This window comes from Phyllobates terribilis, unplaced genomic scaffold, assembly GCF_046119375.1.
Source record: "Phyllobates terribilis strain yellow unplaced genomic scaffold, ASM4611937v1 Scaffold_650__1_contigs__length_881393, whole genome shotgun sequence".
NCBI lineage: Eukaryota > Metazoa > Chordata > Amphibia > Anura > Dendrobatidae > Phyllobates > Phyllobates terribilis.
In genome coordinates, this window is record NW_027363410.1 from 1 (window position 1) to 12378 (window position 12378).

At 46.0% G+C, this 12378-nt stretch overlaps 8 non-coding genes across 8 annotated transcripts; all 8 read right to left on the reverse strand.

Annotated features, from left to right (window-relative positions):
- Positions 1-449: 449 nt before the first annotated feature.
- On the reverse strand, positions 450-640 carry LOC141235217 (U2 spliceosomal RNA). The gene has a single exon (XR_012301070.1). It is a non-coding gene; the product is annotated as a U2 spliceosomal RNA (small nuclear RNA).
- Positions 641-1755: 1115 nt separating this feature from the next.
- LOC141234904 (U2 spliceosomal RNA) lies at positions 1756-1946 on the reverse strand. Its single transcript, XR_012300766.1, has one exon. It is a non-coding gene; the product is annotated as a U2 spliceosomal RNA (small nuclear RNA).
- A 1115-nt stretch (positions 1947-3061) lies between these two features.
- Positions 3062-3252, reverse strand: LOC141234915 (U2 spliceosomal RNA). The gene has a single exon (XR_012300777.1). It is a non-coding gene; the product is annotated as a U2 spliceosomal RNA (small nuclear RNA).
- Positions 3253-4368: 1116 nt separating this feature from the next.
- LOC141234926 (U2 spliceosomal RNA) lies at positions 4369-4559 on the reverse strand. The gene has a single exon (XR_012300788.1). It is a non-coding gene; the product is annotated as a U2 spliceosomal RNA (small nuclear RNA).
- A 1115-nt stretch (positions 4560-5674) lies between these two features.
- LOC141234938 (U2 spliceosomal RNA) lies at positions 5675-5865 on the reverse strand. The gene has a single exon (XR_012300799.1). It is a non-coding gene; the product is annotated as a U2 spliceosomal RNA (small nuclear RNA).
- Positions 5866-6980: 1115 nt separating this feature from the next.
- On the reverse strand, positions 6981-7171 carry LOC141234949 (U2 spliceosomal RNA). The gene has a single exon (XR_012300810.1). It is a non-coding gene; the product is annotated as a U2 spliceosomal RNA (small nuclear RNA).
- Positions 7172-8289: 1118 nt separating this feature from the next.
- On the reverse strand, positions 8290-8480 carry LOC141234960 (U2 spliceosomal RNA). Its single transcript, XR_012300821.1, has one exon. It is a non-coding gene; the product is annotated as a U2 spliceosomal RNA (small nuclear RNA).
- Positions 8481-9595: 1115 nt separating this feature from the next.
- Positions 9596-9786, reverse strand: LOC141234972 (U2 spliceosomal RNA). Its single transcript, XR_012300833.1, has one exon. It is a non-coding gene; the product is annotated as a U2 spliceosomal RNA (small nuclear RNA).
- Between the last annotated feature and the right edge of the window lie 2592 nt (positions 9787-12378).

The following is a 12378-nucleotide window of genomic DNA, read 5'->3' on the forward strand; positions in this document are numbered from 1 at the left end:
AAGCGCAGCAGAGTAACCAGCGCACATACCTGTTAGCTCAGGTGAGTTTAAAAGGCTGCTGTTGATAACAAGGGCATTTGCTAAATAGACGGTGTGTGTGCAACAATATACTGAAAGGTCAATTATATTGTGCAGCTTATCTCACCACCTGTAGTTATTTAGGTGAAAGCTCCAAAATGCTTGCCTAATATGTCTGTTTATCCAAAAGGAAGTAAAAAGGGAGAGCTAGAAAGATAGCATTGCATCACATTACATGGCAATGCAATGCACAGTTGCTGAAGTTGAACCAAAATGAGCTTGTAATCTGGCTTCTGCAACTTTGAACATGAAAAATCCAATGAGGAGAAGAAAAGCAAAGCCAAAGAGTCCATCCCAAAATCCGACAAACAAGCAAAATGAACAAAAAACATTGAATTCAATTCTTTCTTATTTTAGAAACTGCATTAAAGAAGGGGTGCACCGGTCCTGAAGATACTGCAATACCAGGTCAATGCGTGGAGTGGACAGAGCAAGCTCTTTTTCCATCTCCCTGTTCTAAAAATCCATTTAATATATGGTCCCCAGATAGGGGACGTATCAGATATTAAACTGATAAGAACAGATACTACACTTGATCTTAGCCAAAAGGCCGAGAAGCGATAACCAGAATTGGTTTCAAACTACGGAGCCACCCAAGGATCCTGAAAAGTCCATTTGTGGAGATGAGCTCCTGGACTCCCGTTAAGAAGACATGTTGTCAACCTCTAGATCCCTTACATGCCTGCACTTTTCGGCTTGCTGCTGCTGCAATCCACGCGTTTTAGATCTGCATAACTCCACCTCTTTAAACACAGCACCTTCACCCCCTGCTGTTCCCACCCGCCTCAACACCGTTGGAAGGGAGGAGAACCAATTAAGGCGGGGGGTGGGGTGGAACGAGCAGCTGTCTACCCTTAGCAGGAGGGCTCCTGATTACATACCTCTCCTGCTGCTGCTGCTGCTGGCTGTCCAGCAGCAGACTGAAGGTGGCTGCTGCTGTGCACAGGTATATAAAGGCTCAGAGCCTATTATGACACGCGCAGCCAGCGTTCCATTGCCACATTCCATCTACTGCAGGCAGGATACCTGGCTGGCTGAATGTCGCTGAGAAGCTCACAGAGACCGCCATAAGCAACAGTTTAACAGAATGCCACAGACTAATCAACCAAACTTTTTGGGTTGGGTTCTCTTTTATAGTCTGCAGGCATTAAATGAAAGAAGTCAGTGTTCCAGCAGAAGGAGACAACGTTTCAGAAAAGGCATTGTAGCAAACCAAAAAAGAAATTTTAAGCGCAGCAGAGTAACCAACGCACATACCTGTTAGCTCAGGTGAGTTTAAAAGGCTGCTGTTGATAACAAGGGCATTTGCTAAATAGATGGTGTGTGTGCAACAATATACTGAAAGGTCAATTATATTGTGCAGCTTATCTCACCACCTGTAGTTATTTAGGTGAAAGCTCCAAAATGCTTGCCTAATATGTCTGTTTATCCAAAAGGAAGTAAAAAGGGAGAGCTAGAAAGATAGCATTGCATCACATTACATGGCAATGCAATGCACAGTTGATGAAGTTGAACCAAAATGAGCTTGTAATCTGGCTTCTGCAACTTTGAACATGAAAAATCCAATGAGGAGAAGAAAAGCAAAGCCAAAGAGTCCATCCCAAAATCCGACAAACAAGCAAAATGAACAAAAAACATTGAATTCAATTCTTTCTGATTTTAGAAACTGCATTAAAGAAGGGGTGCACCGGTCCTGGAGATACTGCAATACCAGGTCAATGCGTGGAGTGGACAGAGCAAGCTCTTTTTCCATCTCCCTGTTCTAAAAATCCATTTAATATATGGTCCCCAGATAGGGGACGTATCAGATATTAAACTGATAAGAACAGATACTACACTTGATCTTAGCCAAAAGGCCGAGAAGCGATAACCAGAATTGGTTTCAAACTACGGAGCCACCCAAGGATCCTGAAAAGTCCATTTGTGGAGATGAGCTCCTGGACTCCCGTTAAGAAGACATGTTGTCAACCTCTAGATCCCTTACATGCCTGCACTTTTCGGCTTGCTGCTGCTGCAATCCACGCGTTTTAGATCTGCATAACTCCACCTCTTTAAACACAGCACCTTCACCCCCTGCTGTTCCCACCCGCCTCAACACCGTTGGAAGGGAGGAGAACCAATTAAGGCGGGGGGTGGGGTGGAACGAGCAGCTGTCTACCCTTAGCAGGAGGGCTCCTGATTACATACCTCTCCTGCTGCTGCTGCTGCTGGCTGTCCAGCAGCAGACTGAAGGTGGCTGCTGCTGTGCACAGGTATATAAAGGCTCAGAGCCTATTATGACACGCGCAGCCAGCGTTCCATTGCCACATTCCATCTACTGCAGGCAGGATACCTGGCTGGCTGAATGTCGCTGAGAAGCTCACAGAGACCGCCATAAGCAACAGTTTAACAGAATGCCACAGACTAATCAACCAAACTTTTTGGGTTGGGTTCTCTTTTATAGTCTGCAGGCATTAAATGAAAGAAGTCAGTGTTCCAGCAGAAGGAGACAACGTTTCAGAAAAGGCATTGTAGCAAACCAAAAAAGAAATTTTAAGCGCAGCAGAGTAACCAGCGCACATACCTGTTAGCTCAGGTGAGTTTAAAAGGCTGCTGTTGATAACAAGGGCATTTGCTAAATAGATGGTGTGTGTGCAACAATATACTGAAAGGTCAATTATATTGTGCAGCTTATCTCACCACCTGTAGTTATTTAGGTGAAAGCTCCAAAATGCTTGCCTAATATGTCTGTTTATCCAAAAGGAAGTAAAAAGGGAGAGCTAGAAAGATAGCATTGCATCACATTACATGGCAATGCAATGCACAGTTGCTGAAGTTGAACCAAAATGAGCTTGTAATCTGGCTTCTGCAACTTTGAACATGAAAAATCCAATGAGGAGAAGAAAAGCAAAGCCAAAGAGTCCATCCCAAAATCCGACAAACAAGCAAAATGAACAAAAAACATTGAATTCAATTCTTTCTGATTTTAGAAACTGCATTAAAGAAGGGGTGCACCGGTCCTGGAGATACTGCAATACCAGGTCAATGCGTGGAGTGGACAGAGCAAGCTCTTTTTCCATCTCCCTGTTCTAAAAATCCATTTAATATATGGTCCCCAGATAGGGGACGTATCAGATATTAAACTGATAAGAACAGATACTACACTTGATCTTAGCCAAAAGGCCGAGAAGCGATAACCAGAATTGGTTTTCAAACTACGGAGCCACCCAAGGATCCTGAAAAGTCCATTTGTGGAGATGAGCTCCTGGACTCCCGTTAAGAAGACATGTTGTCAACCTCTAGATCCCTTACATGCCTGCACTTTTCGGCTTGCTGCTGCTGCAATCCACGCGTTTTAGATCTGCATAACTCCACCTCTTTAAACACAGCACCTTCACCCCCTGCTGTTCCCACCCGCCTCACACCGTTGGAAGGGAGGAGAACCAATTAAGGCGGGGGGTGGGGTGGAACGAGCCAGCTGTCTACCCTTAGCAGGAGGACTCCTGATTACATACCTCTCCTGCTGCTGCTGCTGCTGGCTGTCCAGCAGCACGAAGGAAGGTGCTGCTGCTGTGCACAGGTATATAAAGGCTCAGAGCCTATTATGACACGAGCAGCCAGCGTTCCATTGCCACATTCCATCTACTGCAGGCAGGATACCTGGCTGGCTGAATGTCGCTGAGAAGCTCACAGAGACCGCCATAAGCAACAGTTTACAGAATGCCACAGACTAATCAACCAAACTTTTTGGGTTGGGTTCTCTTTTATAGTCCTGCAGGCATTAAATGAAAGAAGTCAGTGTTCCAGCAGAAGGAGACAACGTTTCAGAAAAGGCATTGTAGCAAAACCAAAAAAGAAATTTAAGCGCAGCAGAGTAACCAGCGCACATACCTGTTAGCTCAGGTGAGTTTAAAAGGCTGCTGTTGATAACAAGGGCATTTGCTAAATAGATGGTGTGTGTGCAACAATATACTGAAAGGTCAATTATATTGTGCAGCTTATCTCACCACCTGTAGTTATTTAGGTGAAAGCTCCAAAATGCTTGCCTAATATGTCTGTTTATCCAAAAGGAAGTAAAAAGGGAGAGCTAGAAAGATAGCATTGCATCACATTACATGGCAATGCAATGCACAGTTGCTGAAGTTGAACCAAAATGAGCTTGTAATCTGGCTTCTGCAACTTTGAACATGAAAAATCCAATGAGGAGAAGAAAAGCAAAGCCAAAGAGTCCATCCCAAAATCCGACAAACAAGCAAAATGAACAAAAAACATTGAATTCAATTCTTTCTGATTTTAGAAACTGCATTAAAGAAGGGGTGCACCGGTCCTGGAGATACTGCAATACCAGGTCAATGCGTGGAGTGGACAGAGCAAGCTCTTTTTCCATCTCCCTGTTCTAAAAATCCATTTAATATATGGTCCCCAGATAGGGGACGTATCAGATATTAAACTGATAAGAACAGATACTACACTTGATCTTAGCCAAAAGGCCGAGAAGCGATAACCAGAATTGGTTTCAAACTACGGAGCCACCCAAGGATCCTGAAAAGTCCATTTGTGGAGATGAGCTCCTGGACTCCCGTTAAGAAGACATGTTGTCAACCTCTAGATCCCTTACATGCCTGCACTTTTCGGCTTGCTGCTGCTGCAATCCACGCGTTTTAGATCTGCATAACTCCACCTCTTTAAACACAGCACCTTCACCCCCTGCTGTTCCCACCCGCCTCAACACCGTTGGAAGGGAGGAGAACCAATTAAGGCGGGGGGTGGGGTGGAACGAGCAGCTGTCTACCCTTAGCAGGAGGGCTCCTGATTACATACCTCTCCTGCTGCTGCTGCTGCTGGCTGTCCAGCAGCAGACTGAAGGTGGCTGCTGCTGTGCACAGGTATATAAAGGCTCAGAGCCTATTATGACACGCGCAGCCAGCGTTCCATTGCCACATTCCATCTACTGCAGGCAGGATACCTGGCTGGCTGAATGTCGCTGAGAAGCTCACAGAGACCGCCATAAGCAACAGTTTAACAGAATGCCACAGACTAATCAACCAAACTTTTTGGGTTGGGTTCTCTTTTATAGTCTGCAGGCATTAAATGAAAGAAGTCAGTGTTCCAGCAGAAGGAGACAACGTTTCAGAAAAGGCATTGTAGCAAACCAAAAAAGAAATTTTAAGCGCAGCAGAGTAACCAGCGCACATACCTGTTAGCTCAGGTGAGTTTAAAAGGCTGCTGTTGATAACAAGGGCATTTGCTAAATAGATGGTGTGTGTGCAACAATATACTGAAAGGTCAATTATATTGTGCAGCTTATCTCACCACCTGTAGTTATTTAGGTGAAAGCTCCAAAATGCTTGCCTAATATGTCTGTTTATCCAAAAGGAAGTAAAAAGGGAGAGCTAGAAAGATAGCATTGCATCACATTACATGGCAATGCAATGCACAGTTGCTGAAGTTGAACCAAAATGAGCTTGTAATCTGGCTTCTGCAACTTTGAACATGAAAAATCCAATGAGGAGAAGAAAAGCAAAGCCAAAGAGTCCATCCCAAAATCCGACAAACAAGCAAAATGAACAAAAAACATTGAATTCAATTCTTTCTGATTTTAGAAACTGCATTAAAGAAGGGGTGCACCGGTCCTGGAGATACTGCAATACCAGGTCAATGCGTGGAGTGGACAGAGCAAGCTCTTTTTCCATCTCCCTGTTCTAAAAATCCATTTAATATATGGTCCCCAGATAGGGGACGTATCAGATATTAAACTGATAAGAACAGATACTACACTTGATCTTAGCCAAAAGGCCGAGAAGCGATAACCAGAATTGGTTTCAAACTACGGAGCCACCCAAGGATCCTGAAAAGTCCATTTGTGGAGATGAGCTCCTGGACTCCCGTTAAGAAGACATGTTGTCAACCTCTAGATCCCTTACATGCCTGCACTTTTCGGCTTGCTGCTGCTGCAATCCACGCGTTTTAGATCTGCATAACTCCACCTCTTTAAACACAGCACCTTCACCCCCTGCTGTTCCCACCCGCCTCAACACCGTTGGAAGGGAGGAGAACCAATTAAGGCGGGGGGTGGGGTGGAACGAGCAGCTGTCTACCCTTAGCAGGAGGGCTCCTGATTACATACCTCTCCTGCTGCTGCTGCTGCTGGCTGTCCAGCAGCAGACTGAAGGTGGCTGCTGCTGTGCACAGGTATATAAAGGCTCAGAGCCTATTATGACACGCGCAGCCAGCGTTCCATTGCCACATTCCATCTACTGCAGGCAGGATACCTGGCTGGCTGAATGTCGCTGAGAAGCTCACAGAGACCGCCATAAGCAACAGTTTAACAGAATGCCACAGACTAATCAACCAAACTTTTTGGGTTGGGTTCTCTTTTATAGTCTGCAGGCATTAAATGAAAGAAGTCAGTGTTCCAGCAGAAGGAGACAACGTTTCAGAAAAGGCATTGTAGCAAACCAAAAAAGAAATTTTAAGCGCAGCAGAGTAACCAGCACACATACCTGTTAGCTCAGGTGAGTTTAAAAGGCTGCTGTTGATAACAAGGGCATTTGCTAAATAGATGGTGTGTGTGCAACAATATACTGAAAGGTCAATTATATTGTGCAGCTTATCTCACCACCTGTAGTTATTTAGGTGAAAGCTCCAAAATGCTTGCCTAATATGTCTGTTTATCCAAAAGGAAGTAAAAAGGGAGAGCTAGAAAGATAGCATTGCATCACATTACATGGCAATGCAATGCACAGTTGCTGAAGTTGAACCAAAATGAGCTTGTAATCTGGCTTCTGCAACTTTGAACATGAAAAATCCAATGAGGAGAAGAAAAGCAAAGCCAAAGAGTCCATCCCAAAATCCGACAAACAAGCAAAATGAACAAAAAACATTGAATTCAATTCTTTCTGATTTTAGAAACTGCATTAAAGAAGGGGTGCACCGGTCCTGGAGATACTGCAATACCAGGTCAATGCGTGGAGTGGACAGAGCAAGCTCTTTTTCCATCTCCCTGTTCTAAAAATCCATTTAATATATGGTCCCCAGATAGGGGACGTATCAGATATTAAACTGATAAGAACAGATACTACACTTGATCTTAGCCAAAAGGCCGAGAAGCGATAACCAGAATTGGTTTCAAACTACGGAGCCACCCAAGGATCCTGAAAAGTCCATTTGTGGAGATGAGCTCCTGGACTCCCGTTAAGAAGACATGTTGTCAACCTCTAGATCCCTTACATGCCTGCACTTTTCGGCTTGCTGCTGCTGCAATCCACGCGTTTTAGATCTGCATAACTCCACCTCTTTAAACACAGCACCTTCACCCCCTGCTGTTCCCACCCGCCTCAACACCGTTGGAAGGGAGGAGAACCAATTAAGGCGGGGGGTGGGGTGGAACGAGCAGCTGTCTACCCTTAGCAGGAGGGCTCCTGATTACATACCTCTCCTGCTGCTGCTGCTGCTGCTGGCTGTCCAGCAGCAGACTGAAGGTGGCTGCTGCTGTGCACAGGTATATAAAGGCTCAGAGCCTATTATGACACGCGCAGCCAGCGTTCCATTGCCACATTCCATCTACTGCAGGCAGGATACCTGGCTGGCTGAATGTCGCTGAGAAGCTCACAGAGACCGCCATAAGCAACAGTTTAACAGAATGCCACAGACTAATCAACCAAACTTTTTGGGTTGGGTTCTCTTTTATAGTCTGCAGGCATTAAATGAAAGAAGTCAGTGTTCCAGCAGAAGGAGACAACGTTTCAGAAAAGGCATTGTAGCAAACCAAAAAAGAAATTTTAAGCGCAGCAGAGTAACCAGCGCACATACCTGTTAGCTCAGGTGAGTTTAAAAGGCTGCTGTTGATAACAAGGGCATTTGCTAAATAGATGGTGTGTGTGCAACAATATACTGAAAGGTCAATTATATTGTGCAGCTTATCTCACCACCTGTAGTTATTTAGGTGAAAGCTCCAAAATGCTTGCCTAATATGTCTGTTTATCCAAAAGGAAGTAAAAAGGGAGAGCTAGAAAGATAGCATTGCATCACATTACATGGCAATGCAATGCACAGTTGCTGAAGTTGAACCAAAATGAGCTTGTAATCTGGCTTCTGCAACTTTGAACATGAAAAATCCAATGAGGAGAAGAAAAGCAAAGCCAAAGAGTCCATCCCAAAATCCGACAAACAAGCAAAATGAACAAAAAACATTGAATTCAATTCTTTCTGATTTTAGAAACTGCATTAAAGAAGGGGTGCACCGGTCCTGGAGATACTGCAATACCAGGTCAATGCGTGGAGTGGACAGAGCAAGCTCTTTTTCCATCTCCCTGTTCTAAAAATCCATTTAATATATGGTCCCCAGATAGGGGACGTATCAGATATTAAACTGATAAGAACAGATACTACACTTGATCTTAGCCAAAAGGCCGAGAAGCGATAACCAGAATTGGTTTCAAACTACGGAGCCACCCAAGGATCCTGAAAAGTCCATTTGTGGAGATGAGCTCCTGGACTCCCGTTAAGAAGACATGTTGTCAACCTCTAGATCCCTTACATGCCTGCACTTTTCGGCTTGCTGCTGCTGCAATCCACGCGTTTTAGATCTGCATAACTCCACCTCTTTAAACACAGCACCTTCACCCCCTGCTGTTCCCACCCGCCTCAACACCGTTGGAAGGGAGGAGAACCAATTAAGGCGGGGGGTGGGGTGGAACGAGCAGCTGTCTACCCTTAGCAGGAGGGCTCCTGATTACATACCTCTCCTGCTGCTGCTGCTGCTGGCTGTCCAGCAGCAGACTGAAGGTGGCTGCTGCTGTGCACAGGTATATAAAGGCTCAGAGCCTATTATGACACGCGCAGCCAGCGTTCCATTGCCACATTCCATCTACTGCAGGCAGGATACCTGGCTGGCTGAATGTCGCTGAGAAGCTCACAGAGACCGCCATAAGCAACAGTTTAACAGAATGCCACAGACTAATCAACCAAACTTTTTGGGTTGGGTTCTCTTTTATAGTCTGCAGGCATTAAATGAAAGAAGTCAGTGTTCCAGCAGAAGGAGACAACGTTTCAGAAAAGGCATTGTAGCAAACCAAAAAAGAAATTTTAAGCGCAGCAGAGTAACCAGCGCACATACCTGTTAGCTCAGGTGAGTTTAAAAGGCTGCTGTTGATAACAAGGGCATTTGCTAAATAGATGGTGTGTGTGCAACAATATACTGAAAGGTCAATTATATTGTGCAGCTTATCTCACCACCTGTAGTTATTTAGGTGAAAGCTCCAAAATGCTTGCCTAATATGTCTGTTTATCCAAAAGGAAGTAAAAAGGGAGAGCTAGAAAGATAGCATTGCATCACATTACATGGCAATGCAATGCACAGTTGCTGAAGTTGAACCAAAATGAGCTTGTAATCTGGCTTCTGCAACTTTGAACATGAAAAATCCAATGAGGAGAAGAAAAGCAAAGCCAAAGAGTCCATCCCCAAATCCGACAAACAAGCAAAATGAACAAAAAACATTGAATTCAATTCTTTCTGATTTTAGAAACTGCATTAAAGAAGGGGTGCACCGGTCCTGGAGATACTGCAATACCAGGTCAATGCGTGGAGTGGACAGAGCAAGCTCTTTTTCCATCTCCCTGTTCTAAAAATCCATTTAATATATGGTCCCCAGATAGGGGACGTATCAGATATTAAACTGATAAGAACAGATACTACACTTGATCTTAGCCAAAAGGCCGAGAAGCGATAACCAGAATTGGTTTCAAACTACGGAGCCACCCAAGGATCCTGAAAAGTCCATTTGTGGAGATGAGCTCCTGGACTCCCGTTAAGAAGACATGTTGTCAACCTCTAGATCCCTTACATGCCTGCACTTTTCGGCTTGCTGCTGCTGCAATCCACGCGTTTTAGATCTGCATAACTCCACCTCTTTAAACACAGCACCTTCACCCCCTGCTGTTCCCACCCGCCTCAACACCGTTGGAAGGGAGGAGAACCAATTAAGGCGGGGGGTGGGGTGGAACGAGCAGCTGTCTACCCTTAGCAGGAGGGCTCCTGATTACATACCTCTCCTGCTGCTGCTGCTGCTGGCTGTCCAGCAGCAGACTGAAGGTGGCTGCTGCTGTGCACAGGTATATAAAGGCTCAGAGCCTATTATGACACGCGCAGCCAGCGTTCCATTGCCACATTCCATCTACTGCAGGCAGGATAGCTGGCTGGCTGAATGTCGCTGAGAAGCTCACAGAGACCGCCATAAGCAACAGTTTAACAGAATGCCACAGACTAATCAACCAAACTTTTTGGGTTGGGTTCTCTTTTATAGTCTGCAGGCATTAAATGAAAGAAGTCAGTGTTCCAGCAGAAGGAGACAACGTTTCAGAAAAGGCATTGTAGCAAACCAAAAAAGAAATTTTAAGCGCAGCAGAGTAACCAGCGCACATACCTGTTAGCTCAGGTGAGTTTAAAAGGCTGCTGTTGATAACAAGGGCATTTTCTAAATAGATGGTGTGTGTGCAACAATATACTGAAAGGTCAATTATATTGTGCAGCTTATCTCACCACCTGTAGTTATTTAGGTGAAAGCTCCAAAATGCTTGCCTAATATGTCTGTTTATCCAAAAGGAAGAAAAAAGAGAGAGCTAGAAAGATAGTGACGCGCCCCCTGGGCCATATTCTTTATGGGAATATCCGGAGCCGGATCAGATGGGGGTTGTAGTCTCCGAGTGGCTATGACCCGGTCCGTGCCCAGGGTGTCAAACTCAGTTGTATGTGGCAGTCCTACAGATGTTAATAAGTTCTTAATGTCGACTACGCCACCCGTTGTATTGCGGTCACTATGGCCGCCGCTGCAGCAGGGTCCGCTGAGGCTGATGGTGTAGGTGCAGCTTGTGATGGTATAACCCCCAACGGGAGGGGTATAGCCTCAGAGGGGACAGGTGCAGAGGATGGGGGTTGTGGTGGTGCAGTGCAGACGGCAGTGAAGACAGAGTCGGGTTGTGCAGTTAAGGGTGTTTACTTACTGCAGATGTTGTACTGGTCACTCCAGCTTCGAGTGACCACCCGAGCCGTGCTGCGTCCACCAGGTCCTGGATCCAGCCAACCCCCAAACAAGTCCGGAGCGTGGCCCTGAGCTCTCCTTCTGTCCCGTTCTCTGGCCGTCCCCACCAGTGATCCACCTAGGTCCAGCTCCCTCGGGCCTTCTGTTGGGACACCCTTGGCCCTGGGTTCCCTGACCCTTCATGTGGTGTGCCTTCGGGGTGGATGTGGTGGGTGACCGTGGCAAACGCTGCCCACGGTCTCCGGTCTCTGGCTGGGGAATGTTTTTACCCCCACCAGCTTGGGTTCCGGTACCCTGATGCCGACTCTTCACCCGGGGATTTTAGTTGGGATCTTAGAGTCCTCTCTTCTGTTCCTCTGGGTCTCTCTCTTTTCTCCCTTGCTGCAGGCTGACTTCCTCTCTGCTTGCTGTCTGCTCCTCTGCAGCTGTCTTGCTGTCTCCAACTGACTTGTTCTCTGCATCTGACCCTGTTCTTTGTTGGTGCCCACCTTATATACACCCTCTATGTGTGAGCTCAGGTGACCAGCACCCAATGAGCTCCTATCTTTACCCAGGCTGCTCCCCCTATCTGCCCCTACACTACATGGGATGTACCACCCCCCTCCCACTCCAGCCAGGAACAGACTCGGTCGTACCTGCACATTTCTAAGTGGGAGTACCGTCGGCCTGTTCCCCGGAAATGGGATGTGTGTAGTGCATGCAGCCTACCGAGCTCAGTTCCACACTCCATCCTTACCCGGGAGTGGAATATCACACCTCTGGGTTGAGGTGCAATACCCCTGTAGCAGCCGAATCCTCAGGGTGCTACATTCCCCCCTGGTAAATCACAGCACGTCCTCGGGCTGTAAGACATAAAACAACACCAAAACATACAATTTTTTTCTTTTCATATAAACATAATAAAACATATAAAACATTATATATATATAAAACTTTTCATATAAACATTCTCGTCGTCTCTTGTTTCAGGTTCCTCCTCCGGACACTGTGCAACGTGTGTCCGGGAAAAGTGCGACAGTCTCTTAGAAAAATGGTTTTTCCTCTAAAACCGGTAGGGGGCGCTTTAGGAAGCGCAACTATATACAGGGAAGTTGGCCGCTCTCAGTCCTCGGCCAGGTAGAGGGAAGGGAATGGCTGCTCACAGTCCTCAGCCTGTGGGATTAAGGGGTTAACGGGTAAACAGTTCACTCAGCTGGTCCCAACGGGGACTATATATATGTTGCACTCAGCTGGTCCCAACGGGGACTATATATATGTTGCAACAGTCTCTTTGATACCCGGT